This window comes from Bufo gargarizans, chromosome 2 (assembly GCF_014858855.1).
Source record: "Bufo gargarizans isolate SCDJY-AF-19 chromosome 2, ASM1485885v1, whole genome shotgun sequence".
NCBI lineage: Eukaryota > Metazoa > Chordata > Amphibia > Anura > Bufonidae > Bufo > Bufo gargarizans.
This window is the reverse complement of record NC_058081.1, coordinates 509,145,298-509,172,493: the sequence shown is the minus strand read 5'-3', so window position 1 is coordinate 509,172,493 and position 27,196 is coordinate 509,145,298. Positions and strand designations below refer to the sequence as shown.

Genomic DNA, 27,196 nt, shown 5'->3' with positions numbered 1-27,196 from the left:
CACCCAAAATGTGGAGAGACTGACCTTTGTCAAGATGAATCAGGCGTGGATCAGCCAGACTTTCCACCCACCATTGCCTTATGCATCAGATTAGATCATCCATGCTGCCTTACCCAAACCTTGACAAAAGAGACCGGTTTATTCTGGATACCTGCCTCAGCTACTATTCTGATGCTGCCACCCGCCTGATGCCACACATCTGTTGCCAAGTGCTCCTTCTTACACCCACCATCGTCATTGCCACCCACCTCCACACTCTGTCACCGGGTCACTCTGTGGTCTCCTAATGCTGCTACCACCTTACTACTCAGGTCTTCTAATGCTGCTGCTTCCACCTCCACACTCTGTCCTTGTGCCACTCTATGGCCTCCTTATGCTGCTGCTGCTGCCACCTTCACACTATGTCAACTTGCCACTCTGGGGTCTCCCGATGCAGCTGCTAAATCAACACCATGTCAGTGGGCCACTCTGTGGCCTCCTCATGCTGCTGCTGCTGACACCTCCACACTATGTCACCTTGCCACACTGTGGCCTCCTCATGCTGCTGTTGCTGTCACCCCCACACTATGTCACCTTGCCACTCTGTGGCCTCCTCATGCTGCTGCTAACTCAACACTATGTCATTGGGCCACTCGCTGGCCTCATCATGCTGCTGCTGCTGACACCTCCACACTATGTCACTGTCATGACCTGCTCAGATGATGTGCGGAGGTCTGTCAGATTGGCAGCACGTGTCTAACCTTTTGTTTGTTTTGGAATCATGCTGGATGGTCAGGGATGTGCTAGGAGGTGACCTGTCCCCAGCATCTAGAATAGACGTGACATTATAACCCGCCAGACTGTGACTGCCATTACTCAGCGATTTTGTGATGGCGTCAATTGATGCACTGGTTGACCGCATGCAGGGATTATCCCTAGAGGTTGCGGATCTGCGTAGTTCGGTCACACAGTGTCAGAGGGTTCTGGCATCAGGTGCAGGTCAAATTGGTGGGGAGCCTAAAGTCTCTCTTCCTGTGAAATTTACAGGGGGTGCAGGTGATTTTATCCGCTTTAAAGAGTCATGCAAATTGTATTTCTGACTGCGTCCATTTTCATCAGGTGATGAAAATCAGAGGGTTGGTATCATCATGTCTCTGCTTAAAGGGAACGCGCAGTCCTGGGCTTTTTCTCTGCCGCCTGGTTCTCTGGCCTTGCGGTCGGTGGAGGAATTTTTCAAAGCCCTGGGATTGATTTACGATGACCCAGATCGGGTCTCGATGGCAGAATCTAAATTGCGTAACTTACTACAGGGTAAACATACTGCAGAGGGTTACTGCATAGCGTTTAGGAGATGGGATACTGAGTCAGGGTGGAACGACCCCGCGTTACGTAGTCAGTTTTGTCAGGGGTTATCTGAAAGGTTGAAAGATGCCCTGGCTTTTCATGAGTACCCGGATACTCTAGAGAATGCAATGTCTTTGGCTATACGGTTTGATAGACGTATCAGAGAGAGGTGTGAGGGTCCCTCCGTGCAAGGGATCCCTTCTGCATGTGGTTTTGTCTCACCTGCTGCCCAGGGTGATATTACTTATAACTCTGGGGTAGGGGAGGAACCCATGCAGTTGGGTCAGATATCTTTTCGTTCTGGTAGGAGAAACTTTAGGAGATTACATAAATTATGTTATTACTGTGGTAAAAGTGACCATCTTGTTTTTGCTTGTCCTTTTGTTAAATCACGTGACGATATGAAAGAAAAAGAAACCGTCCTGACACTTGGTAGCATGAATGGAGTAGTGGAACAAGCAAATATGCAAGCTCCCTGTAATTCTCATTTTCTCCTTCCAGCCATGGTGGCGCTAGACTCAAGAAAATTCTTTGTTGAGGTATTAATTTACTGTGGTGCTGGGCTAAACCTTATTGACTTTCTTTTCCTTTAAAATCTGGGTCTAAGTACGTGCACTTTGGAAAGGGAGATTCCGGTGTTTGTAATAGATTCTTCACCTCTTTCTCAATCATATTGCACATAATATTCAGTTGAGGTTGGGTGATTCACATGTAGAGCTTATTTCTTGTTTTGTCATGAGAAATTTAGCCTGCTCCTTTAGTCCTAGGTTTACCTTGGTTGACAAAACATAATCCAATTATTGATTGGCAGGCAAGACAAATTATTGGTTGGGGAGAGTTTTGTTCGGAGAATTGTCTTGGCACATCTATCTCTGGGGTGTCCACTGCGGTCCTACCTCAATATCTCTCAGACTTTGTGGATGTCTTTTCGGAGGGTGGGACCCAGGAATTGCCCCCTCATCGTGACTATGATTGTCCAGTTAATCTCATCCCAGGAGCTAAGTTGCTAAAGTCTCGCCTTTACAATCTTTCCCAACCTGAAAGAGAGGTCATGCGAAAGTATATCGCCGAGAGTTTGGCAAAAGGGTCATATTAGGCCATCTAAGTCTCCGGTGGCAGTAGGTTTCTTCTTTGTCAAGAAAAAGGATGGATCACTGAGACCGTGTTTGGATTTTCAGGAATTGAACCGTATTACGGTCCGGGATCCGTATCCCCTCCCTTTGATCTCCGACCTTTTAGATCAGATTGTTGGTGCCAGGGTGTTCTCCAAGTTGGATTTGAAAGGGGCCTACAATCTGATCAGAATCCAGGAAGGGGATGAGTGGAAGACGGCCTTCAATACGCATGAGGGTCATTTTGAGAATCTGGTTATGCCTTTTGGGTTGACGAACTTGGTGGGAAGGTTCGTGGTGGTTTACTTGGATGACATTTTAATTTACTCTCCTGATCTGAAGACCCATCAGGATCATGTGAGACAGGTTTAGACGATCCTTCAGGAGAATAAGTTATATGCCAAATTGGAAAAATGTGTGTTTTCTGTGCAGGAGCTTCCGTTTTTGGGATATCTGCTTTCCGATTCTGGTTTTCGTATGGACCCCGAAAAAGTCCGGGCGGTTCTGGAATGGGACCGACCAGAGAATCAGAAAGCTTTGATGCGATTTTTGTGGTTTACTAACAATTATAGAAAATTTATTCTAAACTATTCCACCATTGTTAAACCTCTGACTGATATGACAAAGAAGGGCACTGACGTCTTTGATTGGTCGGAGGAGGCATTGCAGGCCTTTTCGACTATTAAGGAGTGTTTTGCGTCTGCTCCCATTCTGGTGCAGCCTGATGTGTCTCAACCATTCGTGGTGGAGGTGGATGCATCAGAAGTGGGAGTGGGAGTGGTGCTGTCGCAGGGTTCTTCTCCTTGCAAATGGGTCCCGTGTGCTTTCCTTTGCAAGAAGCTCTCGGTCGCCGAGAGGAACTATGATGTGGGAGACAGAGAGTTGCTGGCTATAAAATTGGCCTTTGAGGAATGGTGTCACTGGTTGGAGGGGGCTTCTCACCCCGTTACTGTTTATGCGGATCATAAGAATTTGGCTTACCTGCAATCTGCCAAGCGTCTGAACCCTAGACAGGCCAGATGGTCACTGTTTTTTACCAGGTTCAATTTTGTTGTCACTTTTCGTCCGAGGGTCAAAAATATCAAGGCAGATGCATTGTCTCGCAGTTTTCCTGGGGGAGGTGATTCAGAGGATCCTGCTCCGATTTTGGCTGACGGGGTTGTGGTTTCCGCTCTGTATCCCGAATTGGAGATGGAGGTGTTGGGAGCCCAGGAGGGGGCTCCTGGTTCCTGTCCCCCAGGGAAGTTATTTGTTCCCGAAGAACTGCGATACAAGGTTTTCAAGGAACATCACGATACTGTCCTTGCCGGACATCCTGGTGGTAAGTCCACCTGTGACCTTGTGTCCCAGAGGTTCTGGTGGCCCGGGTTACGTAGGAGCATTGAGGATTACGTGGCAGCTTGTGAGACCTGTGCACGATCTAAGGTTGCTCATACTCGACCGGCTGGTTCACTCCTTCCTTTATCTATTCCGTCTCGTCCTTGGACGCACTTGTCTATAGACTTTATTACGGATCTGCCGAGTTCCTCGGGGAAAACTGTAATTTTGGTGGTAGTTGATCATTTTAGCAAGAAGACTCATTTTATACCGTTAACTAGTCTGCCTAATGCCAAGACTTTTGCGCAAATTTTTGTTGACAATATCGTGAGATTGCATGGTATTCCTTCGGATGTGGTTTCTGATAGGGGCACACAGTTTGTCTCCAGGTTCTGGAGGGCGTTCTGCTCTCGCCTTGGCATTCAACTTTCGTTCTCTTCGGCTTTCCATCCGCAGTCGAATGGACAGACGGAGCGTACTAATCAGAACCTGGAGATCTACTTGAGGTGCTTTGTGGCGGAAAATGAGGAGGACTGGTCTTCATTCCTGCCCTTAGCGGAGTTTGCTTTGAATAACCGTAGACAGGAATCCACGGGTAAGTCGCCATTTTTTGGCGCATATGGTTTTTATCCTCAGTTTGGTACCTTTTCTGGGACTAGTTCCTCTGGGATGCCAGAAGAGGAAAGGTTTTCTTCTACCTTATCCTCTATCTGGCGGAGGATACAAGTGAATTTGGAGACGATGGGTGAGAGATATAAGCGACGTGTGAATAAAGATGTTTGTCCGGACCTGTGTGTGGGTGATCTGGTGTGGTTGTCCACTAAAAACATTAAATTAAGAGTGCCATCTTGGAAACTGGGTCCAAGATTTATCAGCCCGTACAAAATATCTGCGCTGATCAATACAGTAGTGTTTCGACCGGATCTTCCGCAGACTTGGAGGATCCATGATGTGTTACATAGATTTTTATTGAAAAAATATGAGAGACCAGTGGAACCATCGCCATTGCCCCCTCCTCCTGTACTGGTTGATGGGAATTTAGAGTTCGAGTTCTCCAGGATTCTTGACTCTAGAGTTCTTCGGGGTTCCCTTCAGTATCTGGTACACTGGAAGGGATACGGCCCAGAGGAGAGGATGTGGGTTCCGGCACTGGAGGTCAACGGCAGCCGACTGGTTAGGGCTTTTCACAGAACCCACCCGGATAAGGTTAGTCCGGGGTGCCCTGAGGTCACCCGTAGAAGGGGGGTACTGTCATGCCCTGCTCAGACGGTGTGCGGATGTCTGTCAGATTGGCAGCACGTGTCTAACCTTTTGTTTGTTTTGGAATCATGCTGGATCCGCCTTCCTTCAGGTGCTCTGGGTGGGGTAATTGGCTTAAATTGCCTTCAATCCCAGAGGGTCGTGCGGGTTATAGATTTCAGTCTGGCCTTGGATTCAAGGAAGGAAGGATTGTCTGTTCCAGCTCAGATAAGTTTGATTTCTGTTTCTTGTTTGCGGTCTAAGCTATTTGTGTGTCTTCTGCCCCTTCTCCCCTTTCACCATCTCAGGGATTCTAGGGTGTTTGCAGTCCAGGCATGAGGACACTTCATTCCTACCATCAAGGTCTGAATGTGGGTTTAGCAGCATAGCGAGAGAAGTTAGGGATGTGCTAGGAGGTGACCTGTCCTTAGCATCTAGCCTAGACACTTGTGTATTTGGTTGTCTGTGCATCTGAGTTCCTGTCCGCCGTGACAGTCACCTTGCCACTCTGTGGTCTCGTCATGCTGCTGCTAAATCAACATTATGTCACTGGGTCACTCTGTGGCCTCCTCATGCTGCTGCCACCTCCACACTATGTCACCTTGCCAATCTGTGGCCTCCTCATGCTGCTGCTAACTCAACACTATGTCCCTGGGCCACTCTGTGACTTCCTCACGCTGCTGCCACCTCAACACTATGTAAATGAGCCACTCTGTGGTCTCCTCATGCTGATTCCACCTCCCCACTATGTCACTAGGCCACTCTGTTGTCTTCTCATGCTGCTGCTACCTCAACACTATGTCATTGGGCCACTGTGGACTTCTCAAGCTGTTCTCCCACCCTCCCCACAGGGCCACTATTTAGCTATTTTGGCCTGGTTGACATTATCATTTTTTGACTCTTCTTCTGATCTGTCAGAAGGAAGGAAAAATGAGACACACAATAGATCCTGTCTGTGTAGCAGCTGTAATGCCTGTATGGTCCCATCAGAATTGGCTTATGATTTGGTAGCTAAAAGTGGAAGTGGATACAAAACACAGAAGACATGCAAATATTCTATTCACGTGTCATCTCTTTTATAGATCCACTCCTGTTTTCTTTTGGCTTTAGCAATACTGATGGATTACTGACCAAATGCTGACCGAGTTAAGGTGGATGCTCAACAGACAGGATCCGTTTTTTGGGGGGTTATTGTTCTGATCAATCAGAGGAAGGGCAAAAAATCAGTGACGTCAACACAAACTTACTGCTGATACCCTCTCCACTCTGTCAGGGGGGCTCTACTTGTATAAGCGTTTAATAGAACAGATTCTGTAGACATTTAAGTGCAATCAGGTCTACGGTGTAAAAGGAGTGCGCTCTTTCACGCTACAGTAGGATCTTGGACCTCTGCAGGGTTCTTTATACCTGGCAATAACATCGACCTGTAAGGCTGAGTTTACACTTGAGTTATTTGGTCAGTTTTGGCCCAAAACTGCCCAAATAAGCAAAGTGTGCAGTGATTCTAAGATTGACGCCTGTCATCTACATGTCATACTGGCTCACCGTATTGTTTCAGTACCACAGCAGACTCTCTATGCGTGTTACTGCAAGGCACAGTGTTCTACACCACTATGAAGGCTCTCTGCAGCCAGGAAATAGCAGTTTTTTAAGGCATTTCACCATGAATAAATTCAGATCTAATCGAATATTTTCAGAAATTCGAGCATCTCTACTGGTGGCTAAAGCAAGTGTGTATAAGGAGTGAATGGTTCAGTGCAGCCGTAACTAACGAAAAAACTCAAGGAAAGCAGTGGTATGTAAAGAAACAAAAGATTGCTTTACGCATAATTCTACAGCAACAGTAACATATGCTAAAACATTTTTATTTTATTTTTTATGAAAACATGACATTTACACTTTAAAATTTCTCTGGCAAGCTCACAACTCATCTGCTCTCATTATCTGATCTTGTCACTTTGTCTAGACTTAGACTGAATCTAGACTGTTCTAACTCCTTATTTCTACATTGAGAGGTTGACAAGAGCCCCATTTAGTAATGAATGGCCTATTAACTCCTTGCATGCAATAAGTACCAAAAATGCACATACCACACAAAAGTACATTTTTAACCCTTTTGCAGTAGCCTTACTGCCATCTACAGTGGCCTGTCAGCCCTTAACAACCTAAGGGCCGACAGGATGCACAACAAATGTAGCTCATACAAACTGGGCACAGAACAGGACACAATAAACAGACAAACTTGTACGTAAAGGAGGTGAATATAAGGACCACCCTATTAAATGCTTTATTTCCATAAAACCCTTTCAATTTAGTATTTTTTACATTTTCCATATAGCAGTTGACCAGGAATGATAGTTGAAGGTGATTATTTCTTCTTTGGACATGTACTAGCTAGTATGTATGGTACCAGTGGTTAAGGGATTATAAGAACCCTGCAAGGTCTCTGAAAGGGATTTTCATAATTTTACTAGTTGACATATATGTTATATATCTATTATATATTTTAATATAGGAATCAGGAACTGTCCCTTGTATTGATTGATTACACAGGGTCTAGAGACAATACACTTCATTTCCTTTGAAATGAAGTGTTTAAGAGTGCTCTTAATTACAGCATGCAAACACATCCCACACCCTACCAGATGTTGACACTAGAAAAAGACAGACACATATCACTTGAAAATATACTAGCACCTCTACATTACCCTCTGAACAGGGTTATTAGAGATTGCAAAATTCTGGATAAAAACAGGCACCATCACCATCTGGTATACTATAGAATTATTACTTTACTCAATATAATGGTTCATTCTCAATTACATATATGCACATAAAATTTTAAATGCATTACAATAAAATACAATATAAAACAATATGATGTCGGATAGGTCCTATCTATATATTGGTCAATTCCCACTTGCTACTTGATATATAATTAGGGGTTGGATCTTGTAGTACAATTGACCTAGTGTCTGAATAGTGTTGTAAAGTGCTATCTCTATTATTCACATACAACGGTGCAAATACATTCGTGTTATTCACCCCAATTGCCATATGGGATGAATAGGTGAATCATCCAAAAAACAGAGCACCTTAATCGTAAACCAGATACGGGAGAGCCACGATATATTCTTAATAAATTATTAGAGATTATACCAAATAACTAAGATGAAAGGAATCTCACATACATGATTGCAAACTGTAACAAAGTAATTAAGGCTACTTTCACACTTGCGCTTGATCGGATCCGTTCTGAACGGATCCGATCATATTAATGCAGACGGAGGCTCCGTTCAGTACGGATCCGTCTGCATTAATAACTTAGAAAAATTTCTAAGTGCGCAAGATGCCTGAGCGGATCCGTTCAGACTTTCAATGTAAAGTCAATGGGGGACGGATCCGCTTAAAGATTGAGCCATATGGTGTCATCTTCAAGCGGATCCGTTCCCATTGACTTACATTGTAAGTCTGAACGGATCCGCTCGCCTCCGCACGGCCAGGCGGACAGCTGAACGCTGCAAGCAGAATATCTCCTAGCTGGAAGATAGAATATTCACTGCAAGGGAGTGGAAATTCAAGGGTGGAGGTCTGGGATCTCAGTGTGTAACTATCTCAAAGCCACCTTGGATCTGAACAAGCTTTCAGTCTCCACTGCCAGGAGCTGAGATTTTTCTATAGCCCTGCGGGACTAATTTGTGTAGGTTTACCAAGTGCTGATAAGTTGTAAGTAGGCAGAGAGGGAATAAAAGAAATCTTAACTACTCAATATGCTTTGTATTGTGTGCAGAACACATTTACTGGTGACATGGGGAGAAACCCTGAGAACAAAGATGCCCTTCATACCACGTGTCGCTCAGGGACAAGCTCCTGTTGCTGGGATTAATACTGTACATTAGTTTTATTCATTGAAACATAGGTTAACAAAACACCTGAAACCTTCTGTCCCACAGATACAGTAATCTTATTTACTTGCCAACCCTGTCAAAAGTGTAGCTCATATGGCGGTACACTGTAAACACCTCTGTGCAAAAATGCTAAGGAAGAATTCCCACATGCATCATTTTGTAAGGTTGTGGTTGGAATATTGGTTGTTTAAAGGTCATTATAATTAGTAAAACCAGCCTAAAGTGGTGCTCTATATAGTAGCTTCTGTTGGCATCCTCACATGGGATTTACGCAGGGGCAGACAGTGTGTGAGGCGGACTCAGGGGCCCAGTGTGGGAGGGGGTCCATTGGAAAGTTCGCCAGCTGGGCAGCCGGAGATGAGCGCTTCCATTGGGAAAGCGCCCATCTCTATATTCATCTGTATCGCCTTCCTCAGGACAGAGATACAGATGAATGGTGAGGAAGGGCAGGGGAAAGCTGTCTCCCTTCCCAATCCTCTGATAGATTGCAGGCCTAGTGCTTGTAGCCTATCAGAGGCCGGTGCAGGCAGCGTAATGACGTCATGGCGCCGCCTGAGCCAGTCAGCATACAGCGCAGGACACAGGTCGGAAGAGGCCTGCATTGCATCGCTGAAAGCAGCATGGAGATAAGTATTAGTGTTTCTTTTTTTCATTATTTTTTGTATACTATGGCAAAGAAGGTGGGGCCTATATACTGGCACATATTATGAGGAGGCACTATGGAGAAATGGGGAGGAAAGTAGCACTATGGGGGCATTTACTGGGGTCTCTATACATTGCCACTCATTATGGCGTGCACTATGGAGAAGTGGGGGGAGCACTATGGGAGCACCTACTGGGGCCCTTTATACTAGCACATAATATGGGGGGCACTATGGAGAAGTGGGGGAAGGAGCACTATGGGGGCATCTATTGGGGGTCCTATATACTGGCACACATTATGGAGGGCACTATGAAGAAGTGGGGGGGGGGGATCACTATAGGGGCATCTAATGGGGGACCTATATACTAGCACGCATTATGAGGGGGCACTATGGAGAAGTGGGGGAAAGGAGCACTGTGGGTGCATCTACTGGAGGCCCTATATACTGGCATACATTATTGGGGTCACTATGTAGAAAGTGGGGGAGAACAGCATTATGGGGGCATCTACCAGGTGGCATTATATAGGGGCATTTAATACTGGCACATATTTTGCACAACAGCCACGCACACATGGCTGAGAAAAAAGGCACCCACTAAAAGGTCCCCAAACATTGCACTGATGTATATTGTGCACCACTCAGGGGCTGACATACTACCTTTGCAGCTGGTTCGGCTGCACAGGGGCCCAGTGCAGGAGGGGGCCCCTTCTTACCGGCGGCAGGGGGAGATGAGCGCTTTGTGGAAGTGCTCATCTCTCTATATTCCTTCGGACAGCGATACAGATGGATGCTGCCGCGGTGCAAGGGAGAGGCGTCTCTCTTCCCCAGTCCTCTCATAGGCTGCAGGCCTAGTGCCTGTAGCCTATCAGAGACCGGCGCAGGCGGCACTATGACATAATCACGCTGCCTGAGCCGTACAGCGCGGGACTCAGGCCGGAAGAGGCTTGCATCGAATCGCTGAAAGCGGCAAGAAGGTAAGTTTGTGAGTTAATTTTTTTCTTATTTACACTTTACTAGGGGCCCTATCTGGCACTCATGGGGGCATCTACTGGGGGCCCTATCTTATGTACTGGCACACATGGGAGGCACTATGGAGGAGGAAGAGCACTATGGGGGCCCTTTTTTTAAATACTGACACACAAGGGGGGCACTATGGAGGGGGGAGTACTATTGGGGCCCTATTTTATATGCTGGCACATGTGGGGGCACTATGGAGGGGGAGGAGCAATATGGAGGCCCTATCTTAGTTATTGGCACGCATGCGGGGCACTATGACGGGCCCTATCTTATATACTGGCGCACATGGGGGCACTATGGGGACCCTATCTTATATACTGGCACACATGGGGGCACTATGGGGAAGGGGATAGAGGAGCACTATGGGTGCATCTTCTGGGGCTCTATCTTATATATTGGCAGACATGGGGGGCACTATGGAGGGGGAGGAGCACTATGGGGGCCTTATCTTATATGCTAGCACACATAGGGGAACTATGGAGCAGGGGGAGCACTATGGGGGCATCTACTGGTGACCCTATGTTATATACTGGCACACATTATGGGGGAATTTTATACTGGCACATTTTAAGGCACCATGGGTATAAGGGGAGGCGCACAATATAGGAGTATTTTATACTGGCGCAAATTATAGGGCACTATGGGGACCTTGGCTCAACTGGGGGCACTAAGAGGGTTTTTTGGGCACACAGTAGGGGGCATTGGCACACATTTTGAGGGTACTATGGGGACATTGGCTCTACAGGGGGCACTAAGAGGAGGTACTTTTTATACTGACACACCACAGGTCATTTTTATGTACTGGCACACATTATAAGGTAGCATTTTTCTACTTTTACACATTATAAGGAGAATTATTACTACCAGGGGCATTATGGTGGGTTTTATTACAGTTGAGGAACTATGAGGAACTTGAATACTAGTATAGGCACTATGGGAGCATTATTACTTCTGGGACACAGTGGGGACATTATTACTATAGGTGCACTATTACTACTATGTGTTGTCTGGTACATAATTATTTCAATTGGTGGGACTTTGGGGAGCACTGTTACTTTGGTGGGCACCCTGGCACAGAATCAGCTTAGCACAATTATTTTTTAGGAACATTATGCTTAAACTATTAGTGTCAGGGACACTGTTTCCTGGGCACAGTTATTTTTTAGGACACTGTGTGCCAATTATTATTGAAGGGGAACTATCTGTGTGTAACTAGTATAGGTAGCACAGCAGGCACAATATTAGAGGTGGCAGGATGGGGTGTTCAGAAGATGGGAGGATGATGGAAAACCAGGAAACTAAGATGTCTGTCTGTCAAACTCTGCAGAGAGAAGAGATGGCTGAAAGAAATCATCATGGCGGCCTGATCTGAATGGAGAAGATGAGGACAGAGAACATCTACATCAAAGGAGACATCACTGGATGTAAGAGGTATGTATTAGGCTACCTTCACATCTGACATGGAGGGGGAGAAATGTGACATGGGGGGCTGATGGCTGAAATGGGGGCATGATGGATGGTGGCTGATGGCTGACATAGGGGGCTAATGGCTGACATGGCGGCATGATGTCTGACATGGGAGCTGATGGATGGGGGCTGATGTCTGACATGGGGGTCTGATCTGAGGTCTGATTAACATTGGGGGTCTGATTGCTGGTCTGACCTGAGGTGTAATGGAAAATACTTTTTTCTTATTATCCTCCTCTAAAACCTAGGTGTGTCTTAGAGGGCGAAAAATACGGTCCTCAAACCAGCGATTGTCTGTAGCAGAGAGAAGATACCAGGACCACACAGAGAATCCAGCTGCTGCAGACGGGACCAGGGCCAGGTGAGCGGCCAGGTGAGCTGCCAGGGGGGGAGGGGGGGGGGGGCAAAATGTAGCTTTGCTTGTGTTGGCAAAAATCCTTGCACCGGCCCTGTGTCAGAGGCACTATTTTCTGGGTGCAGTTATTTTTTAGGTCATTGTGTTCCAATAATTATTGAAGGGGCACCATCTGTGTTTAACTAGTATTTTAAGGGGGGTTATCTGTTTCTGAAGTATAGTTTTGGGGATCACAGCAGGCACAGTATTGGGGGTGCATAATGGGATGTTGAGAAGGTGGGAGGATGATGGAAAAGTAGGAAACTAAGATGTGTGTTTGTCAAACTCTGCAGAGACGAGAGGTGGCTGAAAGAAATAATCATGGCGGTCTGGTCTGAATGGAGAAGATGAGGAAAGAGAATGTCTACATCAAAGGAGACGTCACTGGATGTAATAGTTATGTGGCGCTGTATTCAGGGCCGTCTTTGCCAAGGGGCAAAAGGGGCAGCTGCCTCTTGAGCCCTGCTAGCTACTGCCCCGGGTCTCAAGCTGTCTGTGTACTTTAACGTTGTGATCTAGGACCTTAATGACATCATCACCATGTGACCAGTAACCTAGCAATTACTGGTCACATGGCTATGAGGTCATCACAGGTCCTATCAGGAGTGTTGCAGAAGTTAACTGTGGAGCTTTTTTGTGTGAAGATTACATCAGAAAAAGGTGACAGGGGCTGTTATGTTAATATACTGTAAACTACTGTATAGTGGGGTGCTGTATATTGTGTGGGGGCCTGTATACTGTGGGGGGCTGTATATTGTGTGGGACTGTATACTGTGTGGTGGTCTGTATACTGTGTGGTGGGCTGTATACTGTGTGGGGGCCTGTATACTGTGTGGTGGGGCTGTATACTGTGTGGTGGGGCTGTATACTGTGTGGTGGGGCTGTATACTGTGTGGTGGGGCTGTATACTGTGTGGTGGGGCTGTATACTGTGTGGGGGGGCTGTATACTGTGTGTGGGGGGCTGTATACTGTGTGGGGGCCTGTATACTGTGTGGTGGGCTGTATACTGTGTGGGGGCCTGTATACTGTGTGGTGGGCTGTATACTGTGTGGGGGCCTGTATACTGTGTGGTGGGTTGTATACTGTGTGGTGGGTTGTATACTGTGTGGGGGGGGTTGTATACTGTGTGGGGGGGCTGTATACTGTGTAGGGGCCTGTATAGTGTGGGGGCCTGTATAGTGTGGGGGGCTGTATATTGTGGAGTGCAATACTGCTGTACTGTATACTGTGGGGGTCTGTATACTGTGGGTGCGGTATAGTGTGGAGTGCTATACTGCTGTACTGTATAGTGTGGGGGGCTGTATCGTGTATAGTTTGGGGTGCTGTAAACAGTGAGGTGTTGTATACTGTGAGGTGTTGTATACTGTGGGGTGCTGTATACTGTGGGCTGCTATACTGCTCTACTATATACTGTGGGGTACTGTATAGTGTGGGGTACTATACTGCATACTGTGGGTGCTGTATACTATAGGGTGCTATACTGCATACTGTGGGGTGCTGGGGTGCACTGTAACACTAGGCTGAGCCGAGCCCTGGTCTCCTTCCTGCAGAGCGGTGCCCACTTCCAGCCTGAGCCCAGAGCACTGATTTTGAGCCGCTGGAGTCTTCAGAACTGGAAGTATTTGCAGTCATTCACTGGACTCTACCAGATGTGTGGATTTTGTGTGTGTGTGTTGAGGTGGAGGGCGTGATTGCCTGCTAAGGTGTGGGAAGGCGGGATCCAGGGGGCCCAAGTAAATCTTTGCCCAGGGTCCAATCAATATTAAAGACGGCCCTGGCTGTATTAGGCTACCTTCACATCTGCATTAGCGATTCACAGGATCCAGCACTGCTGGATGCAGACGGAATGCCCGCTGACCCCATTAACTATAATGGATTCTGGCAGAGATCTGGCTGCAATGTGGCAAAAATGCAGAGAATCAGCGGGACACAAATCTCTGCACGCTGCAGTTTGTGTCCAGCCGGCCGGCCGATTCCTTGCATTTTCTGCTGGATCAGGTGGCCGCAGGTGTGAAATTAGCCTTAGGACTCATGCACACGACCGTTGTGTGCATCCGTGGCCGTTGTGCCGTTTTCCGTTTTTTTTCCCTCCCTCCCTTGTAGTTAACTTGTTGGTAACCAGCCCCCCCTCCCTCCCCTGTAGTTAACTCATTGGTGGCCAGTGGGCCCCCCTCCCTCCCCTGTAGTTAACTTGTTGGTAGCCAGCCCCGCCTCCCTCCCCTGTAGTTAACTCATTGGTGTCCAGTGGGCCCCCCCTCCCTCCGCTGTAGATAACTCGTTGGTGGCCAGTGGCCCTCTCCCCTCCCTCCCCCTCCTAATTAAAATCGCCCCCCCCCTATCATTGGTGGCAGTGGAGAGTACCGATCGGAGTCCCAGTTTAATCACTGGGGCTCCGATCGGTAACCATGGCAACCGGGACGCTACTGCAGTCCTGGTTGCCATGGTTACTTTGCAATTTGTAGAAGCATCATACTTACCTGCGAGCAGCGATGTCTGTGACCGGCCGGGAGCTCCTCCTACTGGTAAGTGACAGGTCTGTGCTATAGGCAATGCGCCGCACAGACCTTTCACTTACCAGTAGGAGGAGCTCCCGGCCGGACACAGACATCGCAGCTCGCAGGTAAGTATGAAGCTCCTACAAATTGCTAAGTAACCATGGCAACCGGGACTGCAGTAGCATCCCGGTTGCCATGGTTACCGATCGGAGCCCAAGCGATTACACTGGGACTCCGATCGGTACTCTCCACTGCCACCAATGATAGGGGGGGAGATTTTAATTAGGAGGGGGAGGGAGGGGAGAGGGCCCACTGGCCACCAACGATATTAACTACAGCGGAGGGAGGGGGGGCCCACTGGACACCAATGAGTTAACTACAGGGGAGGGAGGGGGGGCGTCCGCACTGGCCACCAATGAGTTAAAAACAGGGGGGGGGGTCTGCCCCCTGCTGCCTGGCAGCACCTGCCAGGCAGCAGGGGGCAGTCATGTACACAGTTTTTCAGTATATTCTAACCTGAAGCGTCCCCATCACCATGGGAACGCCTCTGTGTTAGAATATACTGTTGGATCTGAGTTTCACGATCTAGCTCATATCTGACAGTATATTCTAACATAGAGGCGTTCCCATGGTGATGGGGACGCTTCAAGTTAAAATATACCATCGGATTGGAGAAAACTCCGATGGTATAAAAGGGACTCCTGACTTTACATTGAAAGTCAATGGGGACGGATCCGTTTGAAACTGCACCATATTGTCTCAACGTCAAACGGATCCGTCCCCATTGACTTGCATTGTAATTCAGGACGGATCCGTTTGGCTCCGCACGGCCAGGCGGACACCAAAACGACTTTTTTTTCATGTCCGTGGATCCTCCAAAATTCAAGGAAGACCCACGGATGAAAAAACGGTCACGGATCACGGACCTACGGACCCCGTTTTGCGGACCATGAAAAAATACTGTTATGTGCATGAGGCCTTACCCTGTATGTTTTATATTGCTGTATGTGATGTTAGTAGGAAATAGGTTAGGTTGAGAATATGGCATGATGGGTAGGGGGGCCCAGGCACATTCTTTACACAGGGGCCCTCTGATGTCTGTGTCTGCCCCTGAATTTATGATCTAAGGGTCCATTCAAATGTCCATATGTGTTTTGCGGATCCACAAATCACGGACACCGGCAATTTATGTTTCGCATTTTGCGGACAGCACATCTCCAACACTTTCAAAGAAAATGCCTTTTCTTGTCCGCAATTACGAACAAGAATAGGACATGTTCTATTTTTTTGCGGAACCGAAATGCAGATCCGCAAATGCGGATGCGGACAGCACATTCCGGCCCCGTTAAAAATTAATGGGTCCGCACCTGTTCCGCAAAATTGCGGAGCGGATGCGGACCCATTTTTCGGACGTATGAATGGACTCTTACAGTGTACAAATAACTATACTATACACTGCTTAATTATAAGCGCTACTCAGTATGATGCCCAAATTAAAGTTCCAGACATTGGCCAAAGAATACTTTCATACAATTATCAAAATAATGCCATACACAGCTACTAATCACCATACATTAAGCAGAAGTGGCAAATACCAGATATAGTGCTCAAATGCTACTAACAGTGCCCAAATACATACATAAAGTAATCTAGTGACAATTAATAGACAGTGTCTAAATAATACTACACTATAATTACAAATGGGTTTTCTGACCTTGGAGCAGACAACCCCTATGGTACAGACCTCTGCCCCTTAACATAAAAAAGATTTCAGTCCTCGCAGGACCTGGAAGCAGTTTGGGCCCATGATCGTTGCATCCAATCACAGGACTTAGCGACCATAATTGTTTGCATGGTACCTCACAGCAGTCGGCCGGGAAAGGAACTGCGGCAAGACCGTGAACAGGTGAGTCTTCTTTTTTATGTTAAGGGGTGCAGGTCCAAGGCCTGACAACCACTTTAAAATTAAGATTTATGAAGATCACAGAACATAGGTACACTAACAGGGGCAGCTAGTATGCCCTGTGTAACCGCAAAGGATGTACACTCAAAAAGGCAACCATTTATATATATATATATATATATATATATATATATACTCAAAAGTCTAAATACATTGTGGTACCACCTTTGGGGCTTCCACCAATTGAGAGAATCACTCCCCAGCTTTGAGTCTTCTCTTCCAGCCTTGCATTGTAAAACAGGGGTAACAAGACTTTATTTCTCTTCAAAGATGGAGGCCCCAGAGTTCGATATGCTAAAGATCTGTTGTTCAGGTCATGCATTCACACAATACAAGTATAGCACTGTCTTGGGTGTTCTCTGTGGCATCCTCAAATCATGGCCTGTTGGGAATTGTACAAAATTTTAACACATGCCAGTGTTCTCCTAACAGTGCCACTCTTGTAAGCTTCATTCACTTGAATGGGGCCTAGTCTATGTACAAGAATGGTGCTGTTTCTAGAAAAATGCAGCCATGTTTCTAAGCTCATACAATACCGTTAAAGGGAAAAGTATTGTAATGTGGCTAGGTCTGAATAATCAGACCTACAACTGTAATTCCTAATAGGTAATAGGAAGGGTTAAAGGGGGTTTCCGGGAGTTTGATATTGATAGACTATCATCGGGATAGGTCATTGATATCTGATTATTGGTGGTATGACTCCTGGCATCCCCATCGATCAGCCATTTGAAGAGGTCATGACACTCTGGTGAACGCTGCGGCCTCTTCCTAGAGCAGTCACATCATGTTCATCAGTCATGTGGCCTAGACACAGCTTAATTCAAGTGACTGGGTTGCAATACCAAGCACAGCCACTATAAGATGTACGGCACTGTGCTTGGTAAACTGTGAGGAGGCCGCAGCACTCACTGGAGTACTGTGGCCTCTTTGAACAGCTAGTCAGTGGGGGTGCCAGGTATCGGCGCCCCACCGGTCAGATATTGATGATCTATCTTAAGGATACGTCATCATATCAAACTTATGGAAAACCCCATGAAAAAATACTTGTCTTTGAGGAGATGTCCACTTTTAAAGCATGCGTACCTAAAGAAGAATTCCTTAATCCCCCATCTCTGTTGCTTTACTGATGAGCCCAATAAAAAAAGCATAACATTTCTGACCATGTAAGCAGTTGTGTTCTGTAGGTTGTTTAGCTAGAGCTGTGTGCTATGCTTTGGTTTACCTGTAGAGGTGCTGTAGCAAAAGCCAACATATAGTTAGTGGCAGCATTTCACTGATCCTAAGGGCTAGTATACTGGGGGCACTGAGTTACTGCTATTTGCATTATTCTATACTTAATTAAATTAGATGGCAATTTTTTTATAAAGCCTGCGGATTCTGTGACAGCAAACCTTAAAATTAATTGATTTTCTAATTACTCAGTAAAACATATGAGTGCCAATAATGTCTCTGAATTTAGCCTCTAATTATGTTAGATGAAATTCACATTAAAAAGAACACTGATTCCCCAGGAGTGTACACTTACAGAAAATTGTAATAATCCCCCATTTCTAATCTCATAGAGTCTTATCAAGGGGCCCGTTCCCCAGACTAGGAGCAATCTGTTTTTGGAAACTTCTAATATTGAAAGCTGTTTTAGTGACAAACAGTACGTATTTACAATTAACATATTAAAATAATAAAAATACAAGCAATTACAAAATCAAATTTAGGGGAATCATTCATTTTTTATGATTTGCATACAATTTTCCATAGGTTAATTTGCTATTAACTATAGCTTAACTAGTGGTTGCTTGAGATAGAAAGCCTCTTTATAAGGGCAAAACAGGATTTTTTAAGGGGATTTTCAATTGTGCTGGTGCCCATAACAGCTTACTATATGTACGATATATCACATTTCTATGTCAAAGTATGGTAGTTAAAGGAATAGTGATGCTATACATTTTATAGGGATTGTCGGAGTTACAAGCAGAAATGGTCATATAATAATAGTTGAATATATACAAACTGATTCAACCCCCACCACTTCTAGTGCCACTGCTCAAATTCACGCCAGGCCTCTATAGTTCACATGACCGCTGAAGCCAATCCCTGGCCTCAGGAATCATGTGCCATTTGCAGCTGAAGCCAGTAATTGGCTACAGCAATAAGTGGGATATACAGGCAAAACGCTGCACCCAAGAAGAAGTCATAAATGCAGAGAGAGGTTTAAAATGGTGCCCCTGGAAGCATTGGTGGGTGAAATAGGTGAGTATATGTTCTTTTTTTTTGGCCATTACTGCCTGGAGGTAATAGAAGTCAACGATTTTCAACAGGCACTGTGTAATGTTATCATTTTCTTAAAAGCAAGCTCTTCCTCTAGCCTGTCCGTTAGGAGCTGATCAGAAGGCCTCCTTGTATGATAACCTGGACAACTCATGTTTTATAAAAAATACTCCATTAGGATTGCAATCGGTATTGTTCATTCTTTTTGTAAGACATTAAAGATGTTGCTAACCCATTCATTTATATTTGCTCAATGTTATTTTTGGGAAAGTAATGCATTGTTGGACCCTGGAGGGGTGACTGAGATCCGACAAGCAGATACGTATTGTCTCTGAAAGGAAGAGTCAAGCCATAGAGGATCACAAGCGAGGAAGATGAAAACCTCAAACCGTGCCGGTTGTGAGACCGTTTTCTTCCAACTCTACTTCTGTCAAAAGCAATTAGACAACATACGGACGTTAAACCATAGGATAACCCATAAACAGATGGCTCATCGAAGCAGATCGTATACTTTTCTAAGAGAATAATGAAGAATCTGCTTTATTGGAAGAGATTACTGGTGGGCAGTTTAACCTTATAGAGCGTTTCTAGGTTTGAGGACTCAGCATGTCCTTCCATTACATGAACAGTCAACTTGACTTTAATGGGAACTGTACAATGTCTAAAGCAGGCATGTCCAAAGTGCGGCCCAGGCATGCTGGGAGTTGTAGTTTTGCAACAGCTGGAGGGCCGCACTTTGGACATGCCTGGTCTAAAGCATATGTACCTGTCATTTCAGGTGACTTTTCAGTATAAGCTGCCCTATCTTTCTGTACATGAGAAAGAACTCTATACATTATATAACTTGTATTGGGCATTTTTCACCAGCTTTCTCCTCTATAGGCTTGGCAGATCTCTAATTGTCAGTTTTCCCTGAGCTAGTGTGTCCTAGTGTTGAGCGCGAATATTCAAATTGCAAATTTTTTTCTCGAATATCGTAACTTCGAGATTTCGTGAATATTTCGAATATAGTTCTATATATTTTTCGAAATCGAATATTCGTTTTTTTTTTCATCGGAAAATATGATTTCTCCCTGCTTCTTGCTGTGGGTCAATAAGCCATTGGCCCACAAGCAACTTAAGCAGGGGGGAATCATGTTTTCATATGGAAAATAAAATGACCAATATTCTAAAAAACAAATACAAATGGCATAATTTTTTTCCTATCTGTACAGTTGTTCGCATACTCCTCCCCGACAAGCGTCCCCATCACCATGGGAACGCCTGTGGGTTAGAAAATACCATCGGATCTGAGTTTCCCCTGAGATCGTGAAAGCTCAGATCCGATGGTATATTCTAACGCACAGGCGTTCCCATGGTTACGGGGACGCTTGTCGGGGAGCAGTATGCCAAAGTGGAATAACAGTACACATAAATTACAGTCTATGTGTTTTTTACGAATATTCGTAATATTGCTCTAACTTCATCTTTTAGAATATTCGTAATATTCTAAAAGACGAAGTTAGAGCAATATTATGAAAATTCGTAAAATACACATATAGACTGCAATTTAGCTAATATAGTGCTATAGTAATTTTTTTTTTATAGTGTATATATTTTCCAAAACTGAAGTTCAGAAGAGGCAAAAAAAATTAGATAAAAAAAAAAGATTATAGCACTATATTAGATAAATTTCAGTCTATATGTGTATTTTACGAGTATTCGTTATATTGCTCTAACTTCGTCTTTTAGAATATTCGTAATACTCTAAAAGACGAAGTTAGAGCAATATTATGAATATTCGTAAAATACACATATTAGTCTAGCCATAGTCATAGGAACGTTGCCTTATACTGTCAAAAGAAAAATCGCAATACGCAAATAATTAAATAGTATATTATTCGCGATAAATAGAAAAATGACAAATATTCGATTTCGACGAATATAAGACGCAAAATCGAATATGGCACCTCCCGCTCATCACTAGTGTGTCCTATACATTCCACAGAGAAAAGAGGGCACTATACAGTACATCTGCACTAAGCAGTGTACCGTAGCTGTAAATATAGCAATGGGGTGAGACAGAAAAGAGTTAGAGTCTTTAGCAGTGTATCTGTGACTCAGGGCTGTATTACATCAACCCGTTCAAGACCAGACCTATTTTCATTTTTAAATTTTTCATTTTTCCTCCTCATGTTTCAAAAGCCATAACTTTTTTTTTTTTTCCGTTCACATAGCTATATGAGGGTTTATTTTTTGCGGGACATGATGCATTTTCTTATGCCACCATTTAATTTACCACGTCTTGTATTAGAAAAAGGAAAAAAACATATTTGTGTGGCAAAAAAAGAAAAAACTCAATTCCACCAAGGTTTTTGGGGTTTTCACATCACAGCGTTCACTATGTACAAAAAATTACCTGAAGTTCTTATTCTGTGGCTCAATATGAATGTGGCAATACAAAATTGAACAGGTTTTCTTTTGTTTTGCAAAAAAATTAAAACCTTTAGAAAAATCTAAATTTTCTTTGCATCGCTATATTCTGACAGCCATAACTTTTTTATAATGTGGTTTAGAGATTTATAAGTGCTTTTTTTTGTGTAACGAACTGTAGTTTTCATTTATGCCATTTTTGTAGTATATACAACGTTTTGATCACCGTTATTCAATTTTTGGGGGGACAAAATAAAAAAAATGGCAAATCGCGTGTTTTTCCTTTTTTTTTTTCTGTTACTGCGTTCACCACACAAAATTATTTTACAAATATTTTAATAGTTCAGACATTTTTGGATGCAGCGATACCCAATATGTTTATTCTTTTTATTGTTTATGTATTTTTATATGTAAAATTGGGAAAGGGGGTGATTCAAACTTTTAATATATTGGTGTTTTTTTTTACATTTTTTTTTTTACATTTTTTTTTTTACTTTATTTAACTTTTTTTTTACAACAATTAGCCCCCATAGGGGCCTCGTACATGGGATCTTTTGATCCCCTCTCCTATTCACCATAATAGAGATCTATTAGGGTGAATAGGATTTTAAAACTCTCCATTCTGCGCTATGCCTCATGCATAGCTCACTATGGAGAAAGCAATGGTTGCCATGAAAACCGATCATAACCCCACGGTTTCACTGCGGGGGCTCCGATCGGAAGAAAGATGGAGCCGCATCACTTCACAGGTGCCGCTAACAGCCTTGATCACGACACCTGAGGGGTTAAATAGCAGGGGCGGCGCGATCGCTGCTTCCTGTCAGTGCGGCTGGACAGCCAGCAGATCGCCCGTATTGAGCGGGCTCACTGCAGAGGCCTGCTCCATACATCCCCTGGCAGACGATTGTCGGGAGGGAAGCGTTCCTTTACAGCAATTGCCTGCTTGTCAGCAGAGGAGACCACTACTACAGGCAGTGATCTCCTCCAGAGTATGGGAAGGAGTGATCGCTATGCCATCGCTCGTCCCATACTGACTAGTTATTTGCTAGCAGCAGATCATGATTAGACAGCATGATCTGCCGCCGGCAAACAATGATTTTTAAGCATGGAAATGCAGCCAGCTAGAACCGCAGGGGCGACGCGTGAGGTGCACGGTGGGCCGATGAGGGGCCAAATAATAACACAGTTCATCGGTTTACTCACGGTTAGCAGAAAGCCTCCCTGGGCTGGCAGTACAGTGTTGAGGAAGACAGCACAAAATCCTCCAGGGCACACTCTGTGGTGGGGAAGCACCAGCCTAGATGGAGGTCGAGGTCCCCTTGATGGCAGTGGTGTTTAGGGTGCTTGAGACGGCTAGGTCCCTTGGTGGTATTTGTTGTGACGCCAGTACTGTTAATGGTGGTACAACCAGTGGTAAGAATGAAGTAGACAGTGGTAGGATACAACTCACAACTTATACTGATGTTGATTCCTGTTGCAGCATATACATCCAGACAGAATACAGTCTTTTGCAATTTAGAGGAATTCTGTTGATCCACTGTTAATAGGTTTGGCTGGGTTTAAGCTTATCTTGAAGGTTCTGTATAAGTATTTCTGGTAGGTGACTTTCCTTCTGGTCCCTTGTAAATCAGAGTAATTTGGTGAGGTCGCCTGTAATGCTTATTTGGTATGCTTAGTCCTATTATTTCTATATCTTCCAAGCCCTTAAAACAGGTAGCTAATCTGTATTCTTCAATTTATGGAGAGGCTGCCTGTAGCTAGATTGTCCTCCACCATGTGCAAAGGTGCCCATTAAGCCTTTAGTAGTGGCTGTTATCACCGATGTCTCTCTTTAGCTTGATTATCTTCTTCCAGAGACGAAAACACTATCCTCTGGTTGTAGGATGTAGGAACTAAGAGGATCACAGAAGGAAAACACTCTCCTGCGCCTCATACCTTGGCTCTACCTAATTTCTGCAGCTGGCTTCACCCACTACTCCGTGGTGTGTAGCCTCAGTTTAACAATTGGCTCTGCTCCTCTCATCTCTCCCAATAACTCTAGAACCATCTCTCATCTGTCTCACTAACTCTGGAACAATCTCTCATCACTCCCAATAACTCTGTAACCATCTCTCATCTGTCTCACTAGGCCTGACCTAAGTATTTATAATCACCTAAGTGCTATCCCCATCTAGTGATGGGATGTATAAATTACACCAGACCAGCCTATGAACAGGGATACAACAGGTGTTGTAATAGAAAATGACATGTAATGTGATAATGCCATTTTACAGTAATTTTGCAGTTCCCATGTGTCCTGAGTGGGACGCTGCAGAAATCGGTGGCAGCACTACACTGCCAGATTATCGCTAGCTCACGCCTTCTAACTTCTGTCTCCATAGATTTCTACAAGCTACAGCTGTAAAATAATCCCTCAGTGAGCTGAGAGTTAATCTCGCCACTCTAAAATGAATTTTAGCTTTGAGTTGAGGGTGACTGGTCAGTTCAGGAGGACAGTAGAGAAGGAGAAGTGACTAATAAGTGAAGAGGCATTTTTATATTCTCTTGAACTATTGATCTCTGCAAAGTTTATTGAAAGTACAATGCCTATCTTCTGTGTGGTGGTGCTGCCAAGGTTTCCGACATATCACAGCTCATTGCAGAGGGAAATATCATGATTAGCTTATTTTCAAGGGACTCTTCCAACAAAAAGAGATTATCCAGAGTGGACAACCCTTAGTGGCCATAGACATAAGAAAATTTGGCTGACACCACTACAATAATATATGAGCAATAAAATATCTCCAAATTCAGCTGGTGGTTTGAAGAGAAGATCGTGGCTACTGATGAACCAACATCGGCCGTGGAGGTTCGCGAACATGATCAAATGTTCGCGAACTGCAAGTTTGTGGTGGGCCCCATTCGCTTTAATGGCAGGCAAACCTGAAAAACCTTCAACTCATATTTGCAGATACCAAATACTTACAAGAAGTGCACAAATCGTCCCACAACATGGACAGTGACACACCAGAGGGGGATCAATGGCAAAAATTCCCACAAAATATATGTATTTTAATCAGGGGCCATTTTTACGTGGCTTAAATTGAAACTCTCAAAAATGTGCCCTGCTGGAGCCTAGAATTTTTTTATTTTAGGCCACGGGAGTACAGGCCCCAAACATTAGGTATTCACCGGACAGAAAACATCAAGTGATTACCGTATGTGGCTGGAGGTATATTAGACGGTCATTAGATATCAATTTTACTGCAAGCCAGTGGAGTACAGGCCCCCAAAATTATTAATTCAACGTACAGAAAAGAACAAGCTTTGTCTTCTTCTCATTGTCTGTCACTAGTAGAGGCCTAAGCATGGCAGGCAGGTTCCCCCAGAAGATTCTTGCTGGATGAGCAACCAATACCACACTTGCATCAATTTTGACAAGATTCGGCTCCAGGTTGTCATAGAACCATGAACCAGACGTACAACAAGAGATAAGTGGAAATAAGAAGGCTTTATTGAAAATCAAGCTGTAAGGCAAAAGTCCAAACGGATGGCTAAACCGAAGCAGGGTCTTGCGAAGCCAGAGATCAGGAACCAGAAGGGTAGTCAGACGAAGCCAGGATCAGGAACCAGCAGGGTAGTCAGACGAAGCCTGGATCAGGAACCAGCAGGGTAGTCAGACGAAGCCAGGATCAGGAACCAGAAGGGTAGTCAGACGAAGCCAGGATCAGGAACCAGAAGCAGCAGCAGTCTTAGAAGCATGTGAACACAGGAGGACCAAGCAAGGAACTGAAGCCACAGACCTCCTATATATATGAGCTAGGCATCCAGCTCCTCCCAGTGGGAAGGAGAAGCCGCAGGGTGGGAGGCTACAAGAAACCCAGAAACCAAGATGGCCACCAGCACATGTCAAACGAAGGAGAACAGCAAGAAGGTAAGACCATGACAGTACCTCCCCCTCAAGGGCCCCTCCTCCGCGGAGTAAAGAACGGTTTCTGAGGGAAGCGTGCGTGGAAGGCTCGGAGCAAGGCAGGAGCATGGACATCTGCGGAGGGAACCCAGGAACGCTCCTCTGGACCATAACCACGCCAATGGACCAAAAACTGCACCCGGCCGCGGACCAGGCGTGAGTCCAGGATATTGCTCACCTCATACTCCTCACGATTGCCCACTTGGACCGGACGAGGCCGAGGAACCGAGGAAGTGAAACGATTACACACCAGTGGCTTCAACAGGGAGACATGAAACACGTTGGAGATCCGCATGACAGGAGGAAGCGCAAGGGCATAGGCTACCGGGTTTACCCTGCGAAGCACTCGGAAGGGACCAACAAAGCGAGGTGCCAGCTTGGGAGTGGGCACTCGAAGGTTGAGGTTGCGGGTGGACAACCATACGCGGTCTCCGACCTGGTAGGAAGGAGCGGGCGCTCGTCTGCGATCAGCTTGGAGTCTCTGGCGCTGCGCAGAGACCTCAAGGGACCTCTGGATCTGTACCCAAGAAGCACGTAGGACGGAAAGGTGATCCTCCACAGCCGGAATATCCTGGGGAGAGAATACCTCCGGTAACACGGCAGGTTGGAACCCATAATTGGCCATGAAGGGAGACGTCCCAGAGGAAGAGTTCACCGCCGTGTTCCTGGCAAACTCAGCCCAAGGCAGGAGGTCAACCCAATTGTCTTGGTGATCGGAGACATAGCAACGAAGGAATTGCTCCAAGGCCTGATTGGATCGTTCTGCGGCCCCATTGGACTGAGGGTGGTAGGCCGAGGAGAAAGAGAGATGAATCCCCAACTGGGAGCAAAAGGCGCGCCAGAACCTGGACACAAACTGACTCCCCCGATCCGACACAATCTCCTTGGGCAAACCGTGCAACCGGAAGACCTCCCTGGCAAAAATCAAGGCCAACTCTTGTGCAGAGGGTAACTTCTTGAGAGGAACACAGTGGCACATTTTGGAAAACCGATCCACAATCATGAGAATGACCGTATGTCCTCGGGATGCAGGGAGATCCACAATGAAATCCATCCCCAGGTGTGACCATGGACGCTTCCCGGTGGCTATGGGTTGCAAAAGGCCCAACGGAAGGTGCCGAGGGGACTTACTCTGGGCACAAACGGAGCATGCCGCTACATATGCGGCGATGTCGGAACGTAGAGAAGGCCACCAGAACAGACGTGAAACAGTCCAGGACAGCTGATTCTTTCCAGGATGCCCCGCGGCCTTGGAGTTATGGTAGGTTCGCAACAACCGAGTGCGCAACTCCTCAGGCACAAAACATCTGCCGTTGGGTCTCCCAGAGGGAGCACCAGATTGAGCCGCCAAAATCTGCTCACCCAGGGGAGAGGTCAGGCTGGTGCAAATGGCGGCCAGGATCTGATTCGGAGGTATGACCGAAGTCGGAATCGACTCCTCCCCGGACAGCTCGGAGTACTGCCGTGATAAGGCATCCGCTCTGATGTTCTTGGAACCGGGTAGGTAGGAGACCACGTAATTAAAACGTGACAAGAACAGAGCCCATCTGGCCTGACGTGGTGTCAATCTCTTGGCCTCAGAGAGGTAGGTCAGATTCTTGTGGTCCGTCAGGATGAGAACCGGAACCACCGAGCCCTCGAGCAAGTGCCTCCATTCTTTAAGGGCCTGCACGATGGCCAATAACTCCCT

The 27,196-nt window shown here is 45.6% G+C and overlaps 1 protein-coding gene across 1 annotated transcript in view; it reads left to right on the top strand.

The window, feature by feature from the left end:
• LOC122926097 (tetraspanin-11-like) overlaps positions 1–27,196 on the top strand; it is a 217,628-nt gene that overhangs the window by 111,813 nt on the left and 78,619 nt on the right. The gene's annotated exons all lie outside the window — the stretch shown is intronic.